Below are 11,061 nucleotides of genomic sequence, written 5' to 3'. Positions count from 1 at the left end.
GCAGATTTGAAAAGTAGGGGAGGAGCGCTCGCTCCTCACAGGTGCACGCCCCCTCTAGCTGGAGCGGGCTCTCCATTCTCTAATTTCCTTGCCTTGAACACAATCCATGCATCGAATGCTTGCCAAATTGAGTCAATAGACCCGCAAAACATGGACAAACACAAACCAAGAGGGGGCAAGGCCGAGACAAAACATTTTCATTCAAAAACGGGTTAGAAAAAGGGGAAAGGAATGCAAAACCGGGTTTAAATTAACACAATAAGTTGTCAAATAAACCACTTATCAAATCCCCCCAAGCTAGCCAAATGCTTGTCCTCAAGCAATTCACATTGCCCAAAAACAAACTCTAAGATCAATTTGCTCAAAGAAAAGCACATGCATAGATACAAGAATCCTTAAGCAATAAAACTCAAGCATGAGGTATATGCCTAAGATCAACCACGGTCATGACTAGCCAAGGCCTAGATAACCTTTTCGAAAATACTCAACTCAAGCCTATTCAACACATCTTACCACGTCCCCATCAAAAAGTTTAAATCCCCCCTAATGGTAGTGTCTCGGGACTCCTCGAAGGAGCCGGAAAAACATAGATAAAGCGGGTTTCAAAACACTCGACATCTCAATGAGCAAGTACCCTCTCCATATGCTTGTGAATCAACTTCCTCCACCGACAAAGGCTTCCACTACTCTCCTAATCATTACAAAACTCAAGGACTACGACACAAAGTTAAGGCATATATAGAACAAGAAGTGCTTTGCAATTTGAGCCAAACTAAGATGTATCATTAAGAGCAAACCTTAAGAGGCTCCTAACTTTGACCCAAGTTACAACCATGAATGAACTTTAAAGAGTACACCCCCAAGCTTGTTTGGTTGCTAGGGAGGTGACATTACATCACTTCTTGGCATTTTCTCCCCCTTTTGTTTTTTATTTTTTTTTAATACAATACTAGGGTATTTACATTACTAATTACTAAATTCAAAGAACTAAAAATTAAACTATGGAAATGGTAATAATAGAAATAAGGAAAAATAATATGCCTTAACCTTTTGTGAATAAACAATACATGACACCTTTTATCAATACTAAGAGTATTTTAGGCCACGGTCTTGGGAGTTGAGACTCAAGTTCTCGATCTAGGTACTAAATCAAAGAGGATCCTTGCCACTCATGCAAAATGTAGTAGGCTTGAAATATATTAAAACCTCACCTTTTGGAACAATGTGGGATCAAATACTACCTTTCGGGGATCAAATTCCTTTGAGATAGGCGGCACCATCTTACCGCAAACCAAGACTTTAAGTCTCGTACATTCGGGAAAGTTATTCTCACACTAGCCTAAACTAGCCAATTTTATGTTCAACCAAGGGCATCTAAACCATGCTCGAAATTTTATTACAAAAAGAAAACAAGCATCCACCACATACAATCTAATATCATCATTGCAAACCGATCAAAGGAAACAAACACATTTTTTTTTGTTTTCTTTTTTTTTTAGAAAGCTGAAAATGGGGGAGAGGAGAACTAATTAAAGAATTTGGATATTAGGGTTTTGGATATTAGGGAATTTGGATGTTAGAGGGGTTAGAGGATAAGAAAAAGAAATTTGGATATTAGGGAAAACCATCATCCTTAATCCACACGAATCATCATCAATGAAAGACCAAGAGCAATACCAACCAAACCATGATACCAACCCTCATACAAACCAACTGAAACATGAACATATCAAAGCCATTCATAAGGATAAGATGCTCCAATAGCACACATGTAAGGAGAAGTGAGACAAAAACATCAATATGCAATTGTTCTAGCCTAGGCATGCCATATAATCGTGAAAAGGGCAACAACCAACCTAAAATAGGCATGCAATCTAGAACATAATACCATATGAATCCTACCACAAGTCCCAAAGGCTAAACTAAGCCTTTCATGCCAAACATTCCACATACAAACTCAAACTTCTCCATACATAGCACAAAAAGCATCACAAGAAAGCACATATCCTACCAAAACCAAAACCTACTCTAGACACAAAGACCCCCTAGACCTCCCCCAAGCTAGACATTTGAATACCGTTCCCACGAAAGATATACACAAAGAAGACAACTCTCCCCCCAAGCTAGAATTCGACACCGCCCTTGGTGTTACAAATGACGGGAAAGAAGAGAAGGGAACGGTTAAAACCAATGTCTAAGACTACTCCCGATCATCCTCCCTACTCGGCGATGGCAAGAAATTGTAGTTAGAATCTACATCGCCACAGTAGGAAGGTTGATCCACGTATGGAGGAAGATCATAGTTGGGGCAACTACGATAATGACCGTAATCCGGTGCATTACTAGTTCCCCAACCACCATCATACCCGGGCGGAAACCCGAAGTATCCCCTTTGGGGGTGGTTAACGATCTCCTCGGGAATCAATCTACCACATGTCTCGGGGACGTGGTAGTAAGAGGGGTCCCCCCTAAAATCACAACCTCCGAGTTGTGAATAATCGTAGGGAGGGAAGGAACGTAGCTCCGAAATGGAGCTACGGGGTCCTTGCCAATAGGGGAAGGTGGGTTGGTTGTTGCTCCAACCCACAACCGGCCTTTCTTGAACGGGCCGGTTAGGATAGTTGACATAGGGGAGAAAGTCTCCCCTTTCAACTTGGTTTTGGTAGGACATTTGGGAGACATAGCTTTGATATTCATTTTCTTGAAGAATTCTTTGGTTGGTAAGGTCGAGGCGATGAAAAACCGATTCTAGGTTGAAGGAGGAAGAAGAGGAGGAGGAGGGGCCGCTCATATATCCCGGAATGGTGGATATGCTATGGCGGCGGGGTTGAGTAGATTGCTCGGGGTCGGGAACATTTCCGGGGAGCCTCTCCCTTGGCACTTGCCAAGAGGTTCCCACGGTGTTCATCACCGCCGCATTTGGGAGAATGCAACGGTGTTCCCCCTAACCAACCATGAGTAGGTGGTCACATTTCCCCGGATTTCCACAATCATGTTCATTGTGGCCAATCCGGCGAGGTCAAGGGCATTTGAGCCTTCAACCGGGGTTAATTGATTAACCCATCGGGTGAAACCAAAAGCCTTGGCGATAATAGTGATCATCCCACCATACTTTATCTCACCTGTCAACTCCGTGCTCTTCTTGATATCGTAGCACCGTTTGATAAAAATGTACCCCATATTCACGTTGCCCTTTAAGGCCCCCTCAAATCGGGAGGCTATAAAGAGGCATTTTATCTCCTCTTTTGTTAGCTTCCCGAGGTCTTGCTTCGTGAAGCAAGCATACCCTATAATTCTCATGAATATACGGAGTACGGGGTGGATGATATGGCTAGCAAGGCTAGACCGGGACGTGAATGTGGGGTACCCCACGATAGTGTTCCACCATGTATTCTCGTCGTAACTGGCGAGGTAGTGACTATTGGGTTTTATTATTTGGTTGTTAACGGGCCAACCGAATATCTTATTGAGTCGAGTCAAGCTTATGGTTTGGGGGCGATTGAACATGTTAAACTTGATCTCAAACTCAATGGGCTCTCCCTCACCACTAGTTTTTCTATAGGTTAGGGTTGAAAGGAATTCGAGAGTGAGCGATTCGAATGTTTCCTCCCTCTCTTCAAGGAAGTTTAACCATCCAAAATTATCGGCCACTTGACGAATTCCGTCATCTATTCCTAGCAATTAGCATGTTCCTTGGTCGTAGAAACGGGTTGGGAGTATTTTTCGTGTGGATAGCCTTTTGTAGTAACCTTTGGATTTATCGGGTAATTTTAATGAAGGGGGAGGACCGGATTGGTTTATTGTTTGGTTTGGGGTTTCGGTAGGGCTTTCGGTGTAACGATTTTCGTTAATTTGGATGCCGGAAGTAGTCTTCCTCTTCTTCCCTCCCGCACCTCCAAATAAACGAAGAACCATCTTGGAATTTAAGATTGGATTGGAAAGCTTACTTAAAACACAACAAACACACACTCAACACAACACAAACAATCTGCGAAACTTCAAACCCCCGAATAAATCCAAGTACCTGCTCACAATTCAATATAATTCCAACACATCCAACCAACAATTCCAATACAACAATTTCAACACAACAAATTCACAATTTCACCAAATTTAATTAATTTTCATGCACAAGCTAATCAAACTTAAGCAAGAAACTACCTACGATTCTCTTACTCCATAACTAATCACAAAAATCCACAATTCAATTATCAAAGGAAAGTAAACTTGTTTAATTCACCTAATCATGCAACTAATCACACAACATTCATGAAATAAACAAATTAAGAGAGAGATTGAAGAAAAACCCTAAGGTTTAAGAGGCAAAGAGAAGTAGGGAAGAAGATTTTACCAATTAGAGCATGAAAATACTCTAAAATCCTCCAAATTACCCAAATTTCCTCCTTCTCTAGCGATCTTGGCCCTTTCCTTTGTTGTTCTTCAATTTCAACTTGTGGGTCTTCGAAATTTTTCCCAAATTTGTGAAAAATTGTGGTTTTTGGAGAAAGAATTTGATGGAGATCAAGAATTTGTGAATTTTGAGTGAAGAAAATTAGGATTTGATGATGAAAATGAAGAGAGAAGTTGGAGAAAATGAAGGTTTTTAGAGTGAGAAGTAGATGGGAATGAGGTGAGAGAATATGAATGTAAGAATGATTGGTGAAAAATGGGTGAAGGAGATTGAAAGGAGGGGTAAGATTCTTTTTTTTTTACCCGGACAGGTTGGAGCGGGCGTGCAGAGAGGAGGAGCGCCCTCTCCAGACCTGGGAAGATTCTCTGTTTTTTTTTATTTATTTTGGTCTTCTGTGAGGAGCGGCTTTCAATAGAACCAAGCGGTCCGCTTCGCCCAAGCGGCCCGCTTCAAGCTTCCTCCAAGCGGCCCGCTTCGCATTTCAGGACCGCTTGGAGCTCTCTTCAGAGATTTTTGGGGGAGCTCCTTTTGATTCGAAGCGGCCCTCTTTGATGAAGCGGCCCGCTTTCGCCTGCTAGGAGCCCGCTTCACCAAAGAGGCTCTCTTTGAGCTCTCTCTGCTTCCTCTCTTCTTCTTTCTATCTCTTCTCTTCTTTGCTTCCTTTTTTGCCCATTTTTCCTACATTAAAACCATAAGGACATAATTCAACCAAATGTTAGCCAAAATCAGACATTACCAACACTCCTCTTTCTTTTCTCACCCACTCATTATTTTATTTCTCACTTTCTTTCTCTTGTCTCTCTCTTTTTTTTTCTTTTTTTTTACTTTTACTCGGGTTGCCTCCCAGAAGCGCTTCTTTAACGTCAATAGCTTGATGACCTCCACACTCATGAGGTAAGATTACATTGATCTGATTCTAAAATAGCGACATGAGCATCCTCGTAGTAAAGCTTGAGGCGATGCCCATTCACCTTGAAGGATCTCTTTCCGTCCAAATCCCAAACTTCCACGGCTCCATGAGGAAACACTTCCTTGACAACAAAAGGACCACTCCACCTTGATAAAAGTTTCCCGGGAAACAATTTCATCCTAGAGTTGTAGAGGAGTACCTTATCGCCTTTTAGAAATGCTTTCTTTTCAATATTCCGGTCGTGAAAATCCTTAGTGCGATTCTTGTAGTTGCTAGCACACTCATAGGCCTCCAATCTTAGCTCTTCAAGCTCATGCAAATCAAGCCATCTTTGCTCTCCTGCGCTAGCCAAGTCGAAGTTAATCTTCTTGATTGCCCATTGAGTTCGGTGTTCCAGCTCCACCGGTAGATGACAAGATTTTCCATACACTAGACGATATGGAGTTGTGCCTATTGGGGTTTTGTATGCCGTTCTATATGCCCATAGAGCTTCATCAAGCTTTTCCGACCAATCCTTCCTATTCTTTGCAACCGTCTTCTCGAGGATTAGCTTTATTTGACAATTGGACACCTCCGCTTGCCCACTAGTTTGTGGATGATAGGTAAGGCCGAATCTTTGGTGAACCCCCTGCTTTCTTAGCATCTTTTGAAAAGCACTATGAACGAAATGTGAACCATTGTCACTTACCACCGCCCTTGGAATTCCGAATCTTGGAAATATGACTTTTTTGAACATCTTCATAACTACCTTGTGGTCATTAGTTGGGGAGGCAATGGCTTCCACCCATTTTGATACGTAGTCGACCGCCACAAGGATGTATTGATTTCCATAAGAAGTTGGGAATGGCCCCATGAAATCCATACCCCATACATCAAATACCTCTAGCTCAAGAATCGGTTGTTGAGGCATCTCATTATGCTTGGATATGTTGCCGATTCGTTGACACCGGTCACAAGTCTTCACAAACCCCCAAGCATCCTTAAAGATGTGAGGCCACCACAAGCCGCTATGCAAAACCTTCAACATTGTTTTGTTGGCTCCCATATGCCCTCCACATGGATCGGAATGGCACACCTTGAGCACACCTTGCACTTGTTCATCCGGAACACACCTACGGAGCAAACCATCTACTCCTCTTTTGTAGAGAATGAGGTCATCCCATACATAGTGTCTTGCTTCCCTCTTTAGCTTCTTTCTTTGATTCTTGGAGAAATCGGGAGGGAATTCTCCACAAGCCAAGTAATTCACCAAGTCGGCGAACCAAGGAAGCTCCTTTTCATTCAAGATATAGAGCACATCATCTCTCAATTCATCACATATGGGGATTTCATCATCACTAGTTCCAAAACTTCTCAAAAGCATGTACCACGGCAAGAAACTCTTTCTCCGTTGTTGTGTAATTCCGTTGAGCTTCATTCAAGGTCTTGGACATGTAGTAAATTATATGAAGCTTCTTCTCTACTCTTTGCCCTAATACCCCTCCAATCGCAACGTCACTAGCATCGCACATAAGTTCAAAGGGCAAATCCCATCTTGGCCCTTGTACGATTGGAGTTGAGATTAAAGCCTCCTTTAGTTTGTTGAAAGCTTGGAGGCACTTTTCATCAAAGATAAAGACGAGATCTTTTTGGAGAAGAGCATTTAGGGGTCTAGCAATTTGTGAGAAATCCTTGCTGAATCTCCTACAGAACCCGGCGTGCCCCAAAAATGATCTTACTCCTCTCACATTGATTGGGGGTGATAGCTTCTCTATCACTTCAACTTTGGCCTTGTCGACCTCAATCCCTTTGCTAGAAATCTTGTGACCAAGGACAATTCCCTCTTCCACCATGAAGTGGCATTACTCCCAATTCAAAACCAAATTGACCTTCTCGCATCTTGACAAGCACTTGCCCAAGTTGGACAAACAATCCTTGAATGAGAGGCCCCCTACCGAGAAATCGTCCATGAAAACCTCCATCTCGGCTTCAAGCATGTCCCCAAAAATACTCATCATGCATCTTTGGAAGGTTGCCGGTGCGTTGCAAAGTCCAAATGGCATCCTCCTATATGCAAAAGTTCCATAGGGACAAGTAAAAGTTGTTTTCTCTTGGTCATCCGGGCTCATCGGGATTTGAAAGAAACCCGGATAACCATCAAGAAAGCAATAGTACTTTTGCTTGGTTAGTCTTTCAAGCATTTGGTCGATAAAAGGGAGAGGAAAATGATCCTTGTTGGTGGATGCATTTAGACGTCTATAGTCTATGCACATCCTCCAACCGGTCACCATTCTAGTTGAAATGAGATCACCATTCTCATTTTCAACTACGGTCATTCCTCCCTTTTTAGGGACCACATGAACGGGGGAAACCCATCTAGAACTCGAAATGGGGAAGATGATGCCGGCATCAAGGAGTTTGGTGATTTCTTTCTTCACCACCTCCCCCATTTGAGGATTGAGTTTCCTTTGCTTCTCAATGGAAGGCTTAGCACCCTCCTCAAGTGTTATGTGGTGCATACATAAAGCGGGACTAATACCTTTGAGGTTATCAATGGTATAGCCTAAAGCACCTTGGTGGTTTCTCAAAACACCACATAACATTTGAGTTTGGCACTCATTCAAAGAAGAATTCACAATTACTGGAAAGTTGAATTAGGGCCCAAAAACTCATACCTTAGGTGTGATGGTAGAGGCTTCAACTCTACCACTGGAACACCCTTGCCTTCTCTTGAGGTAGCTACTTCTAATGTATCATGTGTTGTGATTCACATGCATACTTGCTCAATGCTTGCTTCCGTACTTCCTTCAAGCATCTCTTCATACAATGCCATCTCTTTGCCTTGGTCACCTATCTTTTCCTTGTTCAAAAGGACATTCTCAAGGGCATTGTTAGTAGTGAGAAAGTGCTCATGCATAGAAGTCACAATAGAATCAATAGTATCAATCATCATGCAATTATCAAGATTAGAGGTTAGATATTTCATGCTCTCATTCAAATCAAATTCTATTACCTCATCTCCTACTTTTAGTGAAATTTTAGCACTTTTAACATCTATTAAAGCACCCGAAGTAGCAAGAAAAGGTCTTCCTAGAATTATTGGAATGTTAACATCTTCATCCATCTCCAAAACAACAAAATCCACCGGGATTACAAATTTCACCACCCTTAAAGGAACATCCTCTACCTTACCCTTTGGAAATTTTATAGAACGATCGGCCAATTGTAGGGTGATGTTGGTGGGTAAAAGTTCCCCTATCTCTAGTCTTTTATATACCGAATATGGCATAAGGCTAACACTAGCCCCAAGATCACATAAAGCATTATCAATTTGCATCTTATATATTGCACAAGGGATAGAAAAGTTGTCGGGGTCTTTCAATTTTGGTGGCATTTTGTTCATGATAATTGCACTACAATTTTCGGTGAGATTCACCGTTTCAACAAACTCACACTTTCTCCTTCCACTCAAAATGTCTTTTTAGAACCTAGCATAATTAGGCATTTGTTTGATAGCATCGGTAAAAGGAATTGAAAGGTGAATTTGCTTCAATGTCTCAAGAAACTTTCCAAATTGCACATCTAATTTGTTTCTAACAAATTTGTGAGGATATGGTAGCTTTTGCAATTGTTTTGTTTCTCTCTCTTTTTCTCTCTTATCTTCACTCTCTTTTTCAAAATCTTTCTCTTTTTCACACTCTTTTTCTTTCTCACATTCTTTTTCTCTTTCTTGCTCAAAGTCCCTCTTAAGAGGAGGCTCACTTATGTTCACTCTCTCATTGCTTTTCTTAGGAACACTCTCTTCCAACACCTTCCCACTCCTAGTTGATATGGAATTTACGGGTCTCTTAGGATCTAGTCCTTGGGGTGGAAGTTTGGAAGTGCTAGTCCCTTCCTTTAAAGAATTGGCCGATTGAGAAATTTGTGTTTCAAGCATTTTATTATGGGTCATGACTTCACTAAATTTCTTATCACTAGAGGCCATGAAAGTATTGAACATTTTGGTTTGACTTTCCATCATTTCATCTAAGTTAGACCTACCAGGTGGTGCTTGTGCATAGTAGTTATCTTGGGGAGCTCTATTACCTCTCACATTTTAATTGGAAGCATTTTGATTAGAAGAACCTCTATTGTTATTGTTGTTCCAATTATTCCTATTATTAGAGTTCCCCCCTTGGTGATATTGGCCTTGATTCCCATAGTTCCCTTGGTTATTATGGTTATGGTTACCATAACTACCTTGTTGGTTGTAGTTACCTTGGGGATTTTGGTCCCTTTGGTTCCTACTACCCCATTGGTTTTGGTTATGGTAATCATAATCATTTCCTCTTTTATTATAGGAATTTCCCCCTTGTTCTCTTCAATTAGGCGGTAAGTATCTTTGATTGTCATTCCTAGGTCTATTATCATAAGACAAAGCATTGACTTGTTCATTTTCATTATCATTATCATCTTCATAATGGGGTTGGGGTTGGGAATCATAATTACAAGAAGAGGTATCATGGTCATATGACCCACAATTTTCACAAAATAAGCACCCGTGTGGTATGTTGTTAGATGTAGAAGGAGAAGAGTTAGAATTCATACCTCTCCCCTTAGATTGGGAGGGATGCTTTTGTTGTGAAGTGGAGGTCTCAAGCTTCGCCTTGATAGATGTCATCTCCTTGCCAAGGTTGGCGATTTGAGATGTCAAATTATTGATGGCCTTGAGGTGATCGACGGAGTAAACCGCATTTCCTCCTTTGGTTAGAGAGTCCCTTTCTCCTTCTTGCCAATCCATGTGGTGTCTCACCACATCCTCAATTATCTCTATGACTTGCTCCTCCATTTTGTTCATAATCGGGTCACCCGCTCCCGCATCCAAGCTAGTATTTCCTTGTGGGCTCAAGCCCCCATAGAAAATTTGAAGCACTTGGTATGTCGGAATGCCATGATGAGGACACTCCCTTTGATATTCTTTGTATCATTCCCATGCTTCGTATATGGTTTCACTAGCCTTTTGACGGAAACCTTGGATCAAGGCCCTTGCCTCGGCCGTCTTCTTTTGAGAGTAGAATCTCCCTAAGAAAGTCGTGGTGACCTCGTCCCAAGTTCTCAAGGAGTTAGGCCTCACCTCCTTCTCAAGACATTCAAGAGCCCTTCCTATCAAAGAGAAAGGAAATAGCTTTAGTCTCACAAATTCTTGGGTTACCCCATTTACCTTGATCGTGTTGCAATATTTCTCAAACTCGTTCAAGTGTGCAAGAGGGCTCTCATGTTTTGCTCCACTATATTGCCTCCTTTCAATCAAATTTATCATCGCGAGCCGAATCTCGAAGTCATTGGCTTGAGTAACGGGTGGAGAAATGCCACTTGAAGCTCTATAAGCTCCCGGAGTTCCCAACTCCTTTAAAGGTCTTTGAGGAGGTGGATCCACGTCACCCATTCGATCTCGATCCTCCTCGAAATTGGTCTCTCTAGTAGGGGAAGTAGTCAACGGCCTAGAACCGGCTCTTCTTCTCCTTCTATAAGTTTGCTCAATCTCGGGATCGTAAGGCACCAAGATCCTGTTATGAGTTCTGCGCATACACTCTCAACAAATGCAATTAGTAACAAGGCTACAAGTGTAGCCAAAAAGAAGCACTCTTTTTGAATTTTTGATGTTTAATGGTGAACTAGACTCAAGTAATCAATTAGAAATCAACAACACCGTTCCCCGGCAATGGCGCCATTTTGATGGGCGTTAGAACGGTCGCACATTCCACACTCAATCAAACACATT

The 11,061-nt window shown here is 41.8% G+C and overlaps 1 non-coding gene across 1 annotated transcript; it reads left to right on the top strand.

Moving 5' to 3' along the window:
* Positions 1–10,225: 10,225 nt before the first annotated feature.
* LOC145577327 (small nucleolar RNA R71) lies at positions 10,226–10,331 on the top strand. The gene has a single exon (XR_014098772.1). It is a non-coding gene; the product is annotated as a small nucleolar RNA R71 (small nucleolar RNA).
* The last annotated feature ends 730 nt before the right edge of the window (positions 10,332–11,061 follow it).

Source organism: Chenopodium album, chromosome 13 (genome assembly GCF_948465745.1).
Source record: "Chenopodium album chromosome 13, dcCheAlbu1.1, whole genome shotgun sequence".
NCBI lineage: Eukaryota > Viridiplantae > Streptophyta > Magnoliopsida > Caryophyllales > Amaranthaceae > Chenopodium > Chenopodium album.
This window is presented reverse-complemented; position numbering and strand designations above follow the sequence as displayed.